This window comes from Natator depressus, chromosome 3 (genome assembly GCF_965152275.1).
Source record: "Natator depressus isolate rNatDep1 chromosome 3, rNatDep2.hap1, whole genome shotgun sequence".
In the NCBI taxonomy this organism is placed as follows: Eukaryota; Metazoa; Chordata; order Testudines; family Cheloniidae; genus Natator; species Natator depressus.
Window position 1 is genome coordinate 73,389,896 of NC_134236.1, and position 16,449 is coordinate 73,406,344.

The window sequence follows — 16,449 nt, forward strand, 5'->3', positions numbered from 1 at the left end:
TTAAGCAATAGGACAAACACCTACGCTGGCACCAGTTCACTCTCCTCCTAGAGCAGCCTGTCCCTTGTATATTACAGTCGGTAGGAGATCAGGAGATTTTTAAGGTCAGAAGGGACCATTAACTCATCTAATCTGAACCTCCTGTATAACATAGGCCTGACCACATGTGTAACATAGTTAGTTTAGCCCAGTTTAGAAATGTCTTTACAAACATAATCATAATACTGATAGTTTGTTACTCAGATGGATCTTGATTCACATGGTAAAGCTATATCTATATTAGCGCTATCATGGCTTTCTAAAGAAAAAACATGATACATTCTACAGTTGAGCCTGTTTTGTAAGATTTGAACATCCTGCAGAAAAGCAGTTATAAGTCATATGAAAAAAATCAACAGGCTACTGTAAGTTTTCTAGGTGCAATATTTCTAGACCTGTATGTACTTGGTAATAAGGAGCAAAATAAAAAGTTCAATATGCTCTTGTCCCAGTTGATATTTATCTATCATGTATTGCAATGATCCCAATGGAGTATATATAATAATTAGACTTACAGTGAAACACACTTTTCTAACTCTCTACCCTGACTCTGTTGTAGGTTAAAGGGCAGAGTCTGAATCTGTGTTCTGATAAAAACATATTAAATATGATATTAGTGGTCTAAAGCTGTACACTTCCCTGGAGACTCCCACTTTTAATAACCTCCCGTATAATAGATAAAGCAGAGGGCAGTAATCATTATTGAAATGGATTTTCTGGCAGAATTAGACATCACCTCCAGGAATCAATAATCATTTTAAGCTAACGGGGTGATTAAATGACCTTCTTTTTATTTTCCTTCATGTTGAGTTGCTTTTTATCTTTGTTCTAGCTGTGTGGCTGTAAATCAAGATAAACAGAGGACTCACAACATTATGGAGGCACACTGAGGCCTATCCATTATGAGAGTAAAAGCATTCCACACTTTAATCAAGGTTTTTGCTGTCCAATCAGTGGTTTCTAAAGGCTGAAACCAAAAATTCTAGACACAGAATATATTAATGGATTATACCTCAGGCTACTTCTTCTTTTTAAAAGAACTGTACCATTAGCTTTGCTGCAGCAGGGTTTATATTTTTATATTTAATAATTTATTCCTGGAGTTTGCTCTGGGATATCTCTGCACTGAATGATAACATTTTCATAAATCGTTTCTGACTATGTGTTTCCCTTCCCCATCTCCTGGCCCATCCTCTTGCTTTCTGTGAAGGAGTGTTGACAACTACAATCTTGGGGTTTTTTTGTTCCCACAGGAGAACAGGAAGCAGCTGATTTCAGTGTGCCACATAGTGTCCAAGAGCAACAGCCCAGATAAGATTTTTAAAAGTCTCACTTTAAAATCTTGCAACTTGTGTCTCACTTCTTGACATCTGAAGATTTGTGCTTTTCATACCTTCCGAAAAGCACATCTTTTTTCTAAATCTACCTGGAAGATTAAGAGGCAGTAAGATCGATATGTACATAATAATGAATGGAATAGAGAAGGCTAACTGAACACTTACTGAAAGGCTCTGAAGAAAAAAATGAGTTTTCAGTGTGGATTTGAATGATGAAAGAGAGAGAGAGTGTATACATACATATAAATATGCATCACAGAGACAGCTGGTAGTGACCCCCATATTCATAGGTTGCCTAACACTTTCCCTTATAAAAGATTCTTGTGGCCTAATTTTGAGATGCTCTGACACCTTCATTTTGACAACAGGATTCTGATATTATGCAGGGTGGTAGCCCAGCGGCTATAGAAGTGCCTTTTCTCTGTCCCATTAAATTCAGTTAAGCTCAACTGTTAAATAACTGTTATTTCCCTTCTCTTGTTTGTTCTCCTCAGGAAAATGTTGTCAGCATGCCAAAATAATAACTGAGCACCATGAACGTTCTAAGGCTGGGCTGAAACCACTTCTGAAGCAGCAGCTGCACACAGTGTATGAGGAATGCCTAGATGGAGGTGGAACACAAAGGAGGGGTAGATCAGTCTGAGCCCCAGTTTCCCACATAGGAACTTCTCCCCTCCTGATGTTGTCCTGCGGAAATACAGAGAGAGAGAGAGTCAGTCCAGGTTCCCACTACCCTTCAGGAGCCTCTACACCACCTGGTACCAGTGACCATTGTCCCCTCCTGTGATAGCACCACATGAGAGTGGATGAAAGCTCTCTGTGGAGGTGGTAGAGGAAGAGAGTTAAGCCAAGCTGAGCTCTTCCCTAATCATCCTGTGCACCAGGTTGTCCATGGACCCAGGCAAAAGCCTTCCCCTGCTGCCAATGAATGGCGTTATTCCTCTTGCTCAGGTGGTAGCAGTCTCTGCTTCAGTGCTGAAAGTTCAGGTGTCAAACCCCACTGCTCAAACACAGTGGTGGTGGGGTCATTCTATACTATTTGGGTTTTTTTCCCCTTATAAAAATCAGGAAATTATATTACAAAAGCAATGTTAAAATAGTGTTGCTTAGGCTGCAAAGTCAAGCTGCCAAAAGTTAGAAAATATGAAAATTTCAGTTGCCCCAGCACTTTAATTCTGTTCCCTTGTCTGTGTGCATTTTGATACAGTCTTTCAGTTCTCACTGTGCCCAAGATGATTCCTCACTGAGTGCAAGGAGAGCTATGGAACATGAATAATACTACCACTGCTGGCAAGAAGTACAGAACTCATCACCAATAAAAAGTACAACACAAACCCCAGCAAAGCAAAGACTCACCCAAAAACAACAATATAACAAAGGAGGACTTCACTGGGAGCAGAAAAACAGGATATTGGGAAGGAAAGGGTTAGCGTTAATAGGTACTAGCACATCAGCAAATCCCCCCCTGCCTATACACAACTCTTCCCAATCCCCAGCTCTTTCCCTGGCAGATGGTACATTGAAGATGAGTATAGAGATGAGCACTACAGCACTGTGTGGCTCCCTGGTCTGGAGTCCTGTGGAGGTCTTGGCTGACTCTCAGTAGCTGGCACCACATTGGTTCTTTGCCAGTCTGGCTGCTGGCCTCTGCAGGGCTGGAATGGCCACCCATCTGAACAGTGTGTAGTTTATACACCACTGCAATCAGAGCTATACCTGGGACAAATTCATCTGGCTCAAAAGCAGCAAGTCTACCAAGTAAGCTACATGTACATCTTAAATTATTGGTCCAGTAGGACCCAGAGTAAATAATACTCAGATGGAAATTACTTTAAAAGAGCTGGATGAATAATGGAACATTTGTTGAATATTTTGAAAAAAATACCAAATGTTGTCAAAAATAAAAATAATCAAAAGACAGCTAATTATTACATTCAAGCCATGAACAGGGGCTCATGTTATGTTTTAGAATTTACCTCATCAAAGCTTCAAGACCTTTCAGTAGCTGTACCACATGTGGTGATGTGATTTGCCTTAGGAGTTGGCAAAATTGCATTGAAGTGTGCTCATGTATTCCTATGCTAATCCAAGTGCTTGGATTACAAGTTTCTTGCCAGCTACCTCCAGTATATCGAACAAAGTCATGCTTCTCTTGTGGATCTAGAATGCACACAGGTGGCTACACAGCATGCCCAGCAAAACATGCCAGTGTCAGTAATGTGGAAAGATAAGATATTGATAGAAAAAAACAATGGATGTATTCAGATAAATGCCTTAATGTTAAGTATCTAGAATTTTTGTGTGGCTCTTTTGTAAAAGTTGTGAGTTCTCCAAAGATTGCTATTAAAAAAAACCCAAACTAAACCAAACAAAACAAAAGCTGAGACACAATGTAGGACTAAAGAACAGTCCTACCTTTAGGGTGGTGTTGAGTTACAAAGATATGGGCCTTCTGATCACCCTCCCCGTTGTCTCTGGGAGGATAGACCTGTGTGCAATTCACAGGGAAACAGATTCCAATCACAGCAGAAAAACTTTATACCAACTGAATTACCTATTCCATGCACAGGGACTTCCCATCACTCGATGCTGCTCATTCCTGCTTATTAAAGTACTTATCCACAATAGAACTGTCTTGGGGCAAGTGGTCCAGTGGCTAGGCACTGAGATGGAAGATCCATGGCCCACTCCCCCTACTCTAGTCACACTTTATCATTTATCCACAGTGAATCCACTTAAACAGGAGAGACTGAGGAAGACCCACATCAGAATATGCCATAGTCCAGTGGTTAGAATGCTTCTGAGAAGTGTGAAACCCTTTTCAAATCCTTCTCACCCATCAGTCAGAGGGAAAATAGAACCTGGGTCTCCCACTTCCTAAGTGAGTGTTCTAACCACCAAGCTAAATGTTAAGGTAACCACCACCCTTATTACTATCTCCTGCTCTGGTTGTTTTATGCCAAGCAAGGCAGGCACCTCAATGTATTCCTGCAAAAAACTGATTAGATGCTTAAGCCACCTGACTTCAGGATTTGATTTCCTGTTTGTGGATTACTAACAAATATAAGTACATATCTCCAAGAGAGGTAGGGTTTGGAGGACATCCCTCTGATTGGCATCTCCCATTTGCTATCTTAGGCTGCTCCCCACCTAGCATGCTGGGTTGCTGGCTTTTGTGGATTACATTCTAAGGTACCTCTTTCCCTGCATTCATTGTACAGGGTGGCTAGACACCTAACTGAGGCTTTGTGGGTTGCAGTGGTGTTCCCATGATTTATCTAGTCTCTTAAAGATTAGGCCCCACAATACTCAGTTTCACAATACTTAAATCTCTTTGTAGATGCAGGTCCAAAACATTAGCTCCTACATACATCAGGATAGCTTCCACAGTGCTAAAACAGGTGTGCAAACTGTGAATCAAGAACACTACTCAATGCCACTGCATGACTCAAAGACTTTCCCACATGACAAAAAATGATGCTTAACTTGGAGCACAGTTTTCTTTGATTCTTGATAGCTGTTAGTTTGGTCTGCTCAATAAGAGGCTGAGTCCCATGAAATACACTGGCAAAATACAGCTACAAGAGCAGGAAAATTTGGAGACTGGTAAATCTGACTGGCTAGAAGGAAGTCTGTATCACACTGGTCCTCATAAGCTTTGTCAAATATATATGCAGAAAATATATAAGGAGATATATATCTATATTGGAAATTATGTTCTTAAAGCCTTAACATTAAAGGCAGATCACCCACAGGTAAAATACCTTAAGACAGGTTCCACCAGGCAGGAGGTGGCAGACACTTACCTCCCTGGCTGACCATTGTGAATGGAGTATCTTACAATGGAAGTCTATTTGTATACTGAGTCAAATGCTAATGACGAGATTGTGAGGACTTCAGGAAAATACATTAATGGGAAGAGGTGAACAGTATGGTGAGAAAACCCTGGTTACAGGTGAAGAACAAAAAGGACAGGTCTAATATATTCTAGAGCCACCCTGTCATCCTATATCTGGGGAAACAAGCTGTCAGTTGGCTTGGTGTTCATCCTGGTTGAAAAAAGCTGCTTGATGGACTTTGGATGAGCAGTACTTTATTTAACAAGAAGGTGTCTTGTTAGCTATGTTTAGGCTCTAGAAAGCATGTTGTTATATGTAACCCTTTGTTTCCTTTAATCCTATTTGCTCCTTTTCAAATCTCTATTCTTTACTAAATAAACTTAGATATGTTTATAGTAAAAACAGTAAGTGCTGAGTGTTAAGTGGAGCCGTGATCTTGAGGTGCAGCTGATAAACTGGTGTGTGAAATTACTTTGGGAGCAGTTGATCTGTGAATTCTGAGTGTCTAGCAGAAAAGGAGCTTGACACTACTGGGAGAGGCTCGGAAGACTTGGGGGTTGGTGTGTATCTATCACTAACCTGCAAAGGGACGGCAGAGCCTGCTAGGCTGAGAGGAGAATGTTTGCATTGCCTGTGGCTGGGAGAATCAAGGACCTGACCCCTGGTAGGCATAGACAAGGCTTCCCTCACACTAAAGGCAGGTGGTAGCAAGGTGCCTCACAAACGTGGGTACCTGGAAAGCAGCACATCTTCCTGGCAATCTGCTTTTGAAAACTTGAGGTGCACCTTCACAAGCTGACCAGTGATATAGAAGTCACCATGCAATGGGATTTAGGCTCCAGTCCTAAGTGCCCGAGTCTTTTTTGAAAATGAAATTTTAACTCCTAAATCATATAGGCACTTTTTAAAATTCCTATTAGATGACATTTTTTAATTTAATTAGGGTAACTAAAAATAATAGTAAAGCAATTCAGTAGAAAGTAAGACACTTGTGATTTTATGTGTTAAGGCTCTAAATATTTGAAACTCAGAAGAGTTAGAGGTCATGGGAATCACTCAGATAAGATTAGTTAAGCAGTAGACCCAATCACTATGAGCTACACCATCCAATAGCTGACTGCAAAGAGAGCCATGTGTTTCAAGCTGGAAGAAGGCTAAATAACAATCAAGGTCAATTTACGTGAGATAGAACAGAGGGCTAGGTCCTCAGCTAGTGTCAGTCAGAATTGTGCCACCGACTTCAGCTGTCTCTGTTGTACCACACTTTATGAACTGCTGAGAAATAAATTTTGGTAGAGCCTGGCAAAAACACAGTAGATGTATGCTTGTATCATTGATGTATGCTATGTGACAAATGAATATTTTTATTAAGTGATTAATTGTTGCAAAATTAGTGCTCCAGTTGAGTTAATGCTTGATGGAAATGGAACTAGATAGCTGGAATAGGTGGAGGTGTTTCAGTGGAAATAGAACCTAAATTATGCAAATTTTCCTTGAGTTTTAATTCCTTTCCTGGGTTCTCATTTTTTAAAATGTTTTTACATTATGTATTTTAGAACAAACAAGGGATGGAAATTATATAGACACAAATTTTATATGTGATGTACATTGTGTACTTTGATTAATTCCATCCATTGGATCCTAATGGGTAGTGCAATTGGTTTGAAGTTGGACTAACTTTGATAGACATATTGGATTGGCCCTTCCATCTGGAGTCGGCTACATTTATAGAAATGTATATGTAGGTGTCATTTATGAATTGCTTTCTCTCTAATGCAGTGTCAAAATTGATATTTTCAGTAATATTTTTGGGCAGAATGTCACTATAAGTTATTTTCATGATAACTGTGTGAGCAAGGTGCATATTCTATTATGATTATTATGATATTAACAGTATGTGGTATGGCAATTCAGAGGCTTAAAATAGTATCACTCTGCATTAAAGAACTAAGTAGCCTAGAGACCCCATGACAAGAGTATTCATGCTCAAAAGAAGGACTGTTATGTAGCCTGAATCCATAAGATCCATTTGAGAACCAAGAAAGAATGGAGAATGAAAGTAGTTTAGGCAGATCAGGTTACTACAGACTTAAGAAAAAGAGACACAGAGGGAGTGACCATTGTGATTAACAAGATTGTGGATGTTCAGACTGCAAATGCTTTGAAAGATCAAAGAAGACTGATTAAAGGACAAGACACACAATTATTATGATTTTTTTAAACAAAGATGATGACGTTTCTTTGCACCCACCTTTAACATATTTTCTGCTAAATCCTTAAAATATGCCAACGATTTAGTTGTAACAGAGGGGATTTTAACTTGATATTGTTAAACAAAAGTGATAAAAGTCAGATTTCATAAAGCTGAATCCATTACTGATAGGAAAAAAATGATTGTTGCGTTGAGAGAATTTTTCCAACTGTGCAGAATGACAAGAGTTTTATCCCAAAGTGAGAAGAACATGCATTGTAGATATATATTTGTATAAGCAAAAATACAAATAATGTGATCATTTGAAAACCACAGACTAAGTTGTACCATTGGGGACAAAAGGGGACATTCTATTTGGTTAGTGTGTGTTGGTCTCTCCTTGCCTGAGGCTGTTAAAGTGAAGCTATTGCTGCCCCAATCAGGGGAGAACTAAGACAGATATATTTAGGGTAGAGTTTTTGCGATAGTTTTCAATCCATCACATTGCTTGTATTTTTGCTTGCACAAATGCTTTTGCATTTTTCTCCTCTGTTAAGAAAAATAACTATCTTTGCATTTTCTATGCTTGAAAGGGGTGGGAAGCCCCTGCCCTCTCCCTTGTGGGATGTGGCACTGCAAGTGTACCTCGCCTTAATTTCCCCCATCTGGAGCAGCAATAGCTTCCCTTTAACAGCCTGGGGCAGGGAGAGACCAACACACAATAACCAAATGCCATGTTCCCTTTTTAATGAGGTTTCAGGACAGGAGTAATTACAATACACAGTTCATGAGGACCCAGGTTCAGTTTCCAAACTTAAAGTCCATAAAACAAACTTTCTGTTTCTGGCAGGCTGGTCTCCTGTGTCTGAGAAGAAGAGGAGATGATGGCCACCACTCATTGAAACCTACCTGGCTTCTACTCCCTCTCTTTGTTCAGCTTCCTGTTCCTGTGTAGCCCATCCCCAGGGCAGGGCCTCCTGGATTACACTCCAAGCTGTCCCAGCCGGAGCCTCCAGCCTCTACCTAGAAGGGGAAATACACTCCTTCACAATGCTTCTTTACTGCTCAGAGCCTAATTCCTTTATAGCTGCCTAGAAATCGCATGGTAACTATTGTAATGCTAATTGATTCTGATAGTGCTTTCAGGTAGAAAGTGAGTTTTACAAGAATATAGGCAGTCAAGGTGATGTAAGTGCAGGAGGTACAAAAAGTTGTATGAGTAAAATGTCATGTGTGATTTTGATAATACCTAGGTGATTTGTAACCTGAATTACAATGTAGACACGAGCTTTAGGACAGTGGTGTAAGTGAGTGACGGGTGAGGCTCGAAAAGCCTGAGTGGGGGAAACAAGAAATGTCTCCCTTGGACAAGTTATTTGTAATTGTCCACTGGATTTTCTTGGAGCTTCCTCTGAAGCATCTGGTACAGGCCATTGTCTGAGAAAAGACAGTGGACTTATTAGATGAATCCAATGATCTCATCCAGTAGGGTTATTCCTATATTTCTTTGGATAAACAGCCAATATGTCTTATGCTGAGTCCTTTGGGTCTGCAAATGAGTTACGAAGTCATACAGTCTTGCAAGAATAGCTTTTGGTTGTGACACTTCTTACCTGAACTGCTTCCAACTTGAATATTATATTACAAGGACAGTTTTCCTCTACCACTCTCACTTCCATTCCCAGCCTTGTTACAGAACTGCAGGTGTCTATTAAAATGGGACACAACAGGGAGAAGTGGGAGTTAAATTAACTTCTGAAACTTTCAAGAGGCTTTGGGGCTTACATCTGAGAGTGTAAAATTCTCATATTACATGAACTGGTTTTCCTCTCCCTAGTATAAATGGGGTTAAAATTAAAGTTGGGATAGAAACCTGGGAACAACCTACCCACAAATATGGGAAAGGTTGAATCTGAACTTCATGACTAGCCATATGGGCTTACTCCAGGCCCTGCATCCAAACACCCAAAAACTTCTAAGAAATTCAGATAAAAGAAACAAACTTTGCTGCTCAGGCCATCTCCAGTTAAAATATTAAAAGTTTTCTTTAATTTGAGCATAATATAAACTTATTCTCCATGTAGAAAAGCTCACAGTAGTTATGTTTAGGTTTCCACTGGAACCCCAAATATGGAAGCAGCATTACCATTTTATATCAAATTAGATTGAGGTTGATATATCAGCAGTATTTTGATTCCTGATTTTAGCAAAACCCACTCTTATTTTCTTATATTCTTATTTAGGACACACATCACAGTCTGGTGAGTACAGGGTTGCACTGTGTGAATAGAAAGTTATTGGCAGACATCTGGGTACTTTCTGGAGCACCCAGGCGTTCAGAAGCTGTTCATTGGCTACTGTACCCTCTGGTGGCCTGGACATAGCAGGCTGGCACAACCATAATTCCACCTCCTTTCCTTCCCTTTTGGAGTGCCCTAGACCCTCCTTCCCCACTTGATACCTTCATAACAGGTGGGAAGTATCTGTCCCTATAAGCTCTGATTAGGGAAAATGAAATTCTGGGCCATTTGATAGAGATGACTCTACAATAACTTGAGATTTGAAAAGGCTGCTTATAACAAGTGATGATGCCTAGTAAAACCACAAAATATCATACTTTTAAAATATCAGTAGGATAAAAACATAGATCTGCACATTCAATGCTTAAGCATGTAGGGTGGAATTTTCCAAAGTGCTCAGCACTGGCCAAACTCTACTTCTATTGACATCAGTAGCAAAATTCCCATTGACTTCAGTGGAAACTGAGGTGAGCCAAAGCCTGAGCACTTTTGAAAATCCTCTTGATAATACACCCACTTCTGCAACAGATCCATGCTCAAAGCTTCCATTGATATTAGTGTGAATTCTTCATGGAAACCTCTTTCTCTTCTTCTTTTACAACGATTAGCAGTTGGTACACTTTGTTGAGTGACCCTTTTATTTGCCAGTAACTGGAAGAATGTATGGAGAATTCTAAATAGCCAAAGTGTAAAAAAATGCAAAAAACACATCAGTGGCTTAGTGCACAAAGTCTGCCAACAAATTGCTATAGGCAGTAAGTAAAGCAAGCATGAACTCAAAGAATAGTCTGTATTTATATATGCATCCCAGCTGAGCAAAAGTAGGGGTAACTGACACTGATTCACAGAAAAAGGAAATATAACATATTAGTTTCTTAAAACGGTGAACAGAGAGCAAGATGAGTGGCCTGCCACTGCCAGTGGAATTTCTCTCCATTCCCTGAGGAGACTGCCTGCTTTCCCTGGTTGCATTCTTATTTTTGATATCATTGATATTTTTATAAGGTTAGCAGGTTGCAGTTAGCAAACTGTTGAATTCAATTTATTTTTGTTTTTAAAATAAAACTTTATCCTATGAGAATTCTTTCCACAGGACTTTCTCTTCATCTTTTCCAGTGACTGGCAGTGGGTATAGACTTTGTTGCATGACCCTTTCTATTTCCATGGTTTCAAAGAATGCTTAGTTTTTACTTGGGGTCTTTGTTTTGGTTTGTTTTCCAACTATGGTTCTATTGAAAAGTTAAAGATCCACTGTTTTTACTAACCATCAAATTGTGCTTTGTTCCGGGTTTCAAAGTATGTTTGCTCTAGTAATCTGATCCCTCATCTTAATAGACCTAGCCTACTTACAGAGTCTGCCACTCCTTACACAGCTAAACACCTATTGAAATCAATGAATGTTTTGCCTGAATGAACAAAATCTTAAGAAAAATCATTTGACAATGACTTTGGATATAAGCAACACATTCTAAATATTTGAGATATGATACTTTGTTCAAAATTGGTATATTTTCTATCATTTATAATAAAGGTTTCAGTTCTAATCACAGCAGTTTCATGTGATTTATTATTTGTATTGCAGTAGTGCCTAGGAACCCCAGACATGGACCGGGACCCACTGTGCTAGCTGCTGTACAAACACAGAACAAAAGACCAACTTGGCCCAAAGAGCTTAGAATCTAAGTATAAGACAAGAATCAATAGGTGGATACACACAGAAGAGCATAACGAAACAATATTGGTCAGCATGATAGGTAGTGTTCTCAGCACACCAGCCAGCTAACCGTTGTCAAGTTTAGTATGTTAGTACAGTAATTCTCCCTGTTCTTCGCATTTAGCCCCCTGTAGCAGCAGCACTGTGGCTACCAGCAGGTCTGGGTACCCTCTCTCTCAGCTGGGACTCCTGACCTGTGAGTCTTGTGTGTAAGGGTTAGGATGATAGCTTGTAAGGCACAGATGGGTAGTTCTTGTGGTGTTTAGATGCTGCTTGTAATTATTAGAACTGGGAGCACTGGCTGTTGGGAGTCTGAAAGGACAGGAAACAGGAAGGGGGGGGAGTTGAGGAGGAGGAATGAGAGCTACCGAGGGTGCAGCAGCAGCTTGGTAAAGAGGTTTCCACTTCAAAAATAAAGTCCTGTTGAAGTTTTTTAGTACATTGCCTGGTTGTTACAACAGTCCTTTACCTTTTTCTATGTAGTGACACCAAGTGAGATTTCACTCCTATCCTTTGTTATGTAGCATTTTGTGGGGTGACTGAAATTATGAACTCTCCCCACATCCCTACATATTACAAATAAATAAAAAATAATCACGTCGGGGTGAAATATTACTTAAGCAAGAACCAGACCACCTGTTTGTCATTCCTTACAAGGTGGTTACTCTCAGGCACCTTAGCTCTCACTACCCAGGCCTTGCTGGTAAGCTTTACACACCAGCAAATCTCATAGCTTGATGCAGCTTAGGAACAGACGTGATTCCGCCAATCCTGCTAGCATCTGCGGTGCTGCTGTCACAAAGCAATGCATTGAACTTCTGTGATCATAGTCACTTTAGCTACTAGCCTGGAACTCCTTTGATTAAAGTCACTATCTTTTTAGAAAAGGTAGAAGATTTTTTTTTCAAAGCTGATCAAAGGTTAAAAAAAAAACAAATAACATGTTGGTTCATATCAGGTCCTAACATAATCTTTTACAACTAAGTTGAAGGAAAAATGTGTATTAAATGTGGAATTAAGAACTCAGATAGAATTTATGTATCATTAACCTCAGATAAGATTTTATTAGCATGAAAATAAAGCTTCCAGGGGCCTAGGTAGATTTTTAAAGGGGAAATAGAGGACAAATAATATTTCCATAATTAAAGTCCTAAATCAAAGTTAGAGAGAACAATGCAAATAAAATTAACTATACATTCCAATATGAATCAGAAGTTGTAGAAAACACAATTCAATTTAGCTAATAACTGCAAGTGATTATTGCCTGAGAATGATGGATATGTGCTAAATCCTGAAGTTAGATTAGAGGTAGTATTTCAGGTAGAATTTTATGGCTGGCTGACAGCCTCTCTCTCTCTCTTTCTGTCGCTGGATAGCACCACAGATGTGATCAGTGGAGGTGCTTAAACTTATCAGTCCTCTAATTTAAAAGGGATTGGGGCGGGAGGGTAGGAAGTAGGGCATTTTTTAGGAGGAGTCCTTGACACTAGAATTCACTTACTCCCTATGACTGGGCACGGATGGATTTGTTAGCCTCTTTTAGAGCATGTTGCAAAGCTCATCTTAGTTATCTGGTTTTTGGGGAAAGGGGTGGGGGGTAAAGTCCAATGGTCAGATGCAGGAGGTTATTAATTAGTTATTATTAACATTAATACAATGTTACATTAGGCTAAATTGCTTTGTATGGGCAGATTGTGTTTTTGGTTTTCATCCTTCATTTTCATATATTTCAAATGAGGGAAAAGCACCTATACCCACTGGGATACTAATGTCAAAGAAATCTAAGTAAATAAAATATACTAGTAGAAGTTTGCTAATTCATACTAATAACCGGCAGATCCATTGCAAATTCGTACCTTTTAGCAAGTAAAGGTGAAATTCAGAGACCTGGTTAGCTTCATGGGTGGATGGACACATTAGCATTTCCTCTGAAGCTGCACAATTGCCACAGTTCAATTGCCTTGGAAGCCTTTTGCAGTATGAGAGAGGTATTCCACCCAGTGTAAAATTACACACACCAATGATAGTGCATCAAAAAACATACTCACTTTTGGCAATGCTCACAATTTTATCATGAATTTTGTGATATTTGGTGTTTCTCCTTAAAGCCCTAGATCCTGAGCCTCTACTTATACATCAGAATCTCAACTTCCTCTTTTTTAAATAAGGAAGTGTCTAGCCCTCATGGTTGCAGCTTTAAAACATGGACACCGAATGTGCAAAACCCACCAGGCAGATAAAAGAAATTCAGAATGTAGTATTTTTAAAATATCATACTTATTACCCCATTTTCATGATTTCTTTGAGACTTGACTCATGATATCTGAACCTTTGGGGCTGGTAACACTGCCTATTTTATCAATTTATTTTCACATGTACAATTGTCATTATTAGTAATACTCAATGTACTAACAAATGCACTGCATTAAATTCTATATACATAATAAAGTCCTAGTGAACCCTCATTACTGCTATTAAATCTTTGCTGAGAAGTTGTATGAGCCCACCAATTTTTGCATGGATTAGAAGGGTTTTATTTCTCTTTTTCTGAGGCTTCTGGTGATTCAGAGATTTTAAGGCCAGAAGGCACCACTATGATCATCTAGATATGACTTTCTGCGTAACACAGGCCAGAAACCTCACACAATAATTTCTGCATCCGGCCAATAACTTCTTTCTGAGCTATAGCACCTCTCTTAGCTTCCAGACATTGGATCTTGTTATACCTTTTCCTGCTACATAACAGAGCCATCTATCCCAGAAATCGTCTCCCCACATAAATACTTGTAGCCTGTGTAACCTTCATTTAAAAAAACTAAATAGATTGATCTTCTTTAATATCTCACTATAAGGCATTTTTTCACTCAAATCATTCTTGTAGCTCTTTTCTGAAGCCTTTCTATTTGTTCAGTACAGAGGTATTAGCTCCCTATTCCTACTTTATATTCCCTAGTGTATGCATCTAAGGATTGCAGTCTCCCTCTTAGCTACAGCCTCAGACTGCAGCTCATGGTTCTGGACCCATAGGTTATACACAATGACAAACAAAGTATTTGGATGTTATTGTTTTTCTTACACTGCTATAACTCCATTGACTTCAAGGGAGTTACTCTACTGTGTAAAGAATAATTTATGAGAATACAGGACTTATTTAAATTTAATTTTTTACATTTTAAATGGGTTTCATCTTAATAGTTTCAATAGAATAGTTACTTAAAAACCTAACTATTTAAAGTAACTATGAAGATCCCAGAAGAGTCCAGTTCTAAAATACAAAGATTACTGTATAATGCCTCATTTCTACGAAGGAATTGTAGGTGATTAAACTGATTATAAGTTTGAATTTATTTTTAATTTTGCTGGTGAATAAATGGTAAGTGACTGGTTTTGTTACTAGGGTTTTTTCCAATTAATTTTTATAGGTTTTTTATATTTGAACTTTCAGTAAACTGGTGACATGTCATCTCAAGGTCTTTTCACTCAAGTAAGACCATGACAACTTACTCAAAGGTGGTCTTGTGTGTCCAGATTTTTGATATTTTTTGGATGAAACACAGACTTGAAAAACACCAAATATTTTTATAATTCTTGATTTAATGGGACTTTTCCAAGTTGATGGTCATTAGCAATGACCTACTTCAAATCTGATTGGACAAAACTGCATGACTCCAAGGTAAGCCTTGCACCTGATTTGTCTGAAGATATTGGAAGGAGGCACAAGGAAAATGCCCTCAGGAAGGTTGTACTGATCCTATAACATGAGAGCAGTCTCTAGCATACCAGCTGGGCAGGATGGATCAGCAAGCCCCAAGGCGAGCTGCCAAGCACTCAGTACTGCTATCCTTAACCCCTCTGAGGACTGGAGAATCAGTTATCGATACTGAAAAAAGAAAAGGAGTACTTGTGGCACCTTAGAGACTAACCAATTTATTTGAGCATGAGCTTTCGTGAGCTACAGCTCACTTCATCGGATGCATATTGTGGAAACTGCAGAAGACATTATATACACAGAGACCATGAAACAATACCTCCTCCCACCCCACTCTCCTGCTGGTAATAGCTTATCTAAAGTGATCATCAAGTTGGGCCATTTCCAGCACAAATCCAGGTTTTCTCACCCTCCGACCCCCCCCCCACACACAAATTCACTCTCCTGCTGGTAATAGCCCATCCAAAGTGACCATTCTCTTCACAATGTGTATGATAATCAAGGTGGGCCATTTCCTGCACAAATCCAGGTTCTCTCACCCCCTCACCCCCCTGGCCCACCTTGATTATCATACATATTGTGAAGAGAATGGTCACTTTGGATGGGCTATTACCAGCAGGAGAGTGAATTTGTGTGGGGGGGGGCGGAGGGTGAGAAAACCTGGATTTGTGCTGGAAATGGCCCAACTTGATGATCACTTTAGATAAGCTATTACCAGCAGGAGAGTGGGGTGGGAGGAGGTATTGTTTCATGGTCTCTGTGTATATAATGTCTTCTGCAGATTCCACAGTATGCATCCGATGAAGTGAGCTGTAGCTCACGAAAGCTTATGCTCAAATAAATTGGTTAGTCTCTAAGGTGCCACAAGTCCTCCTTTTCTTTTTGCGAATACAGAATAACACGGCTGTTACTCTGAAACTTAACTATACTGAAAAGACTAAGGCCTGGTCTACACTGGTGGGGGGGGAGGGGATCGATCTAAGATACAAAACAACTTCAGCTATGAGAATAGCGTAGCTGAAGTCAACGTATCTTAGATTGACTTAGAATCATTTATTTTGCGTCCTCGCAGCGTGGGATCGACGGCCGCTGCTCCCCCGTCAACTCCGCTTCCGCCTCTCACCCTGGTGGAGTTCCGGAGTTGACAGCAGAGCGATGGGGGATCGATTTATCATGTCTACACTAGATGCGATAAATAGATTCCCGATAGATTGATCACTACCCGCCAATCCGGTGGGTAATGTAGACGTGGCCTTTAAGCAGAGGTGAAAGTAAGCCCGTGCGCCCTGGTATGGCATACCGGTAAGAGCCGGTGCGCCG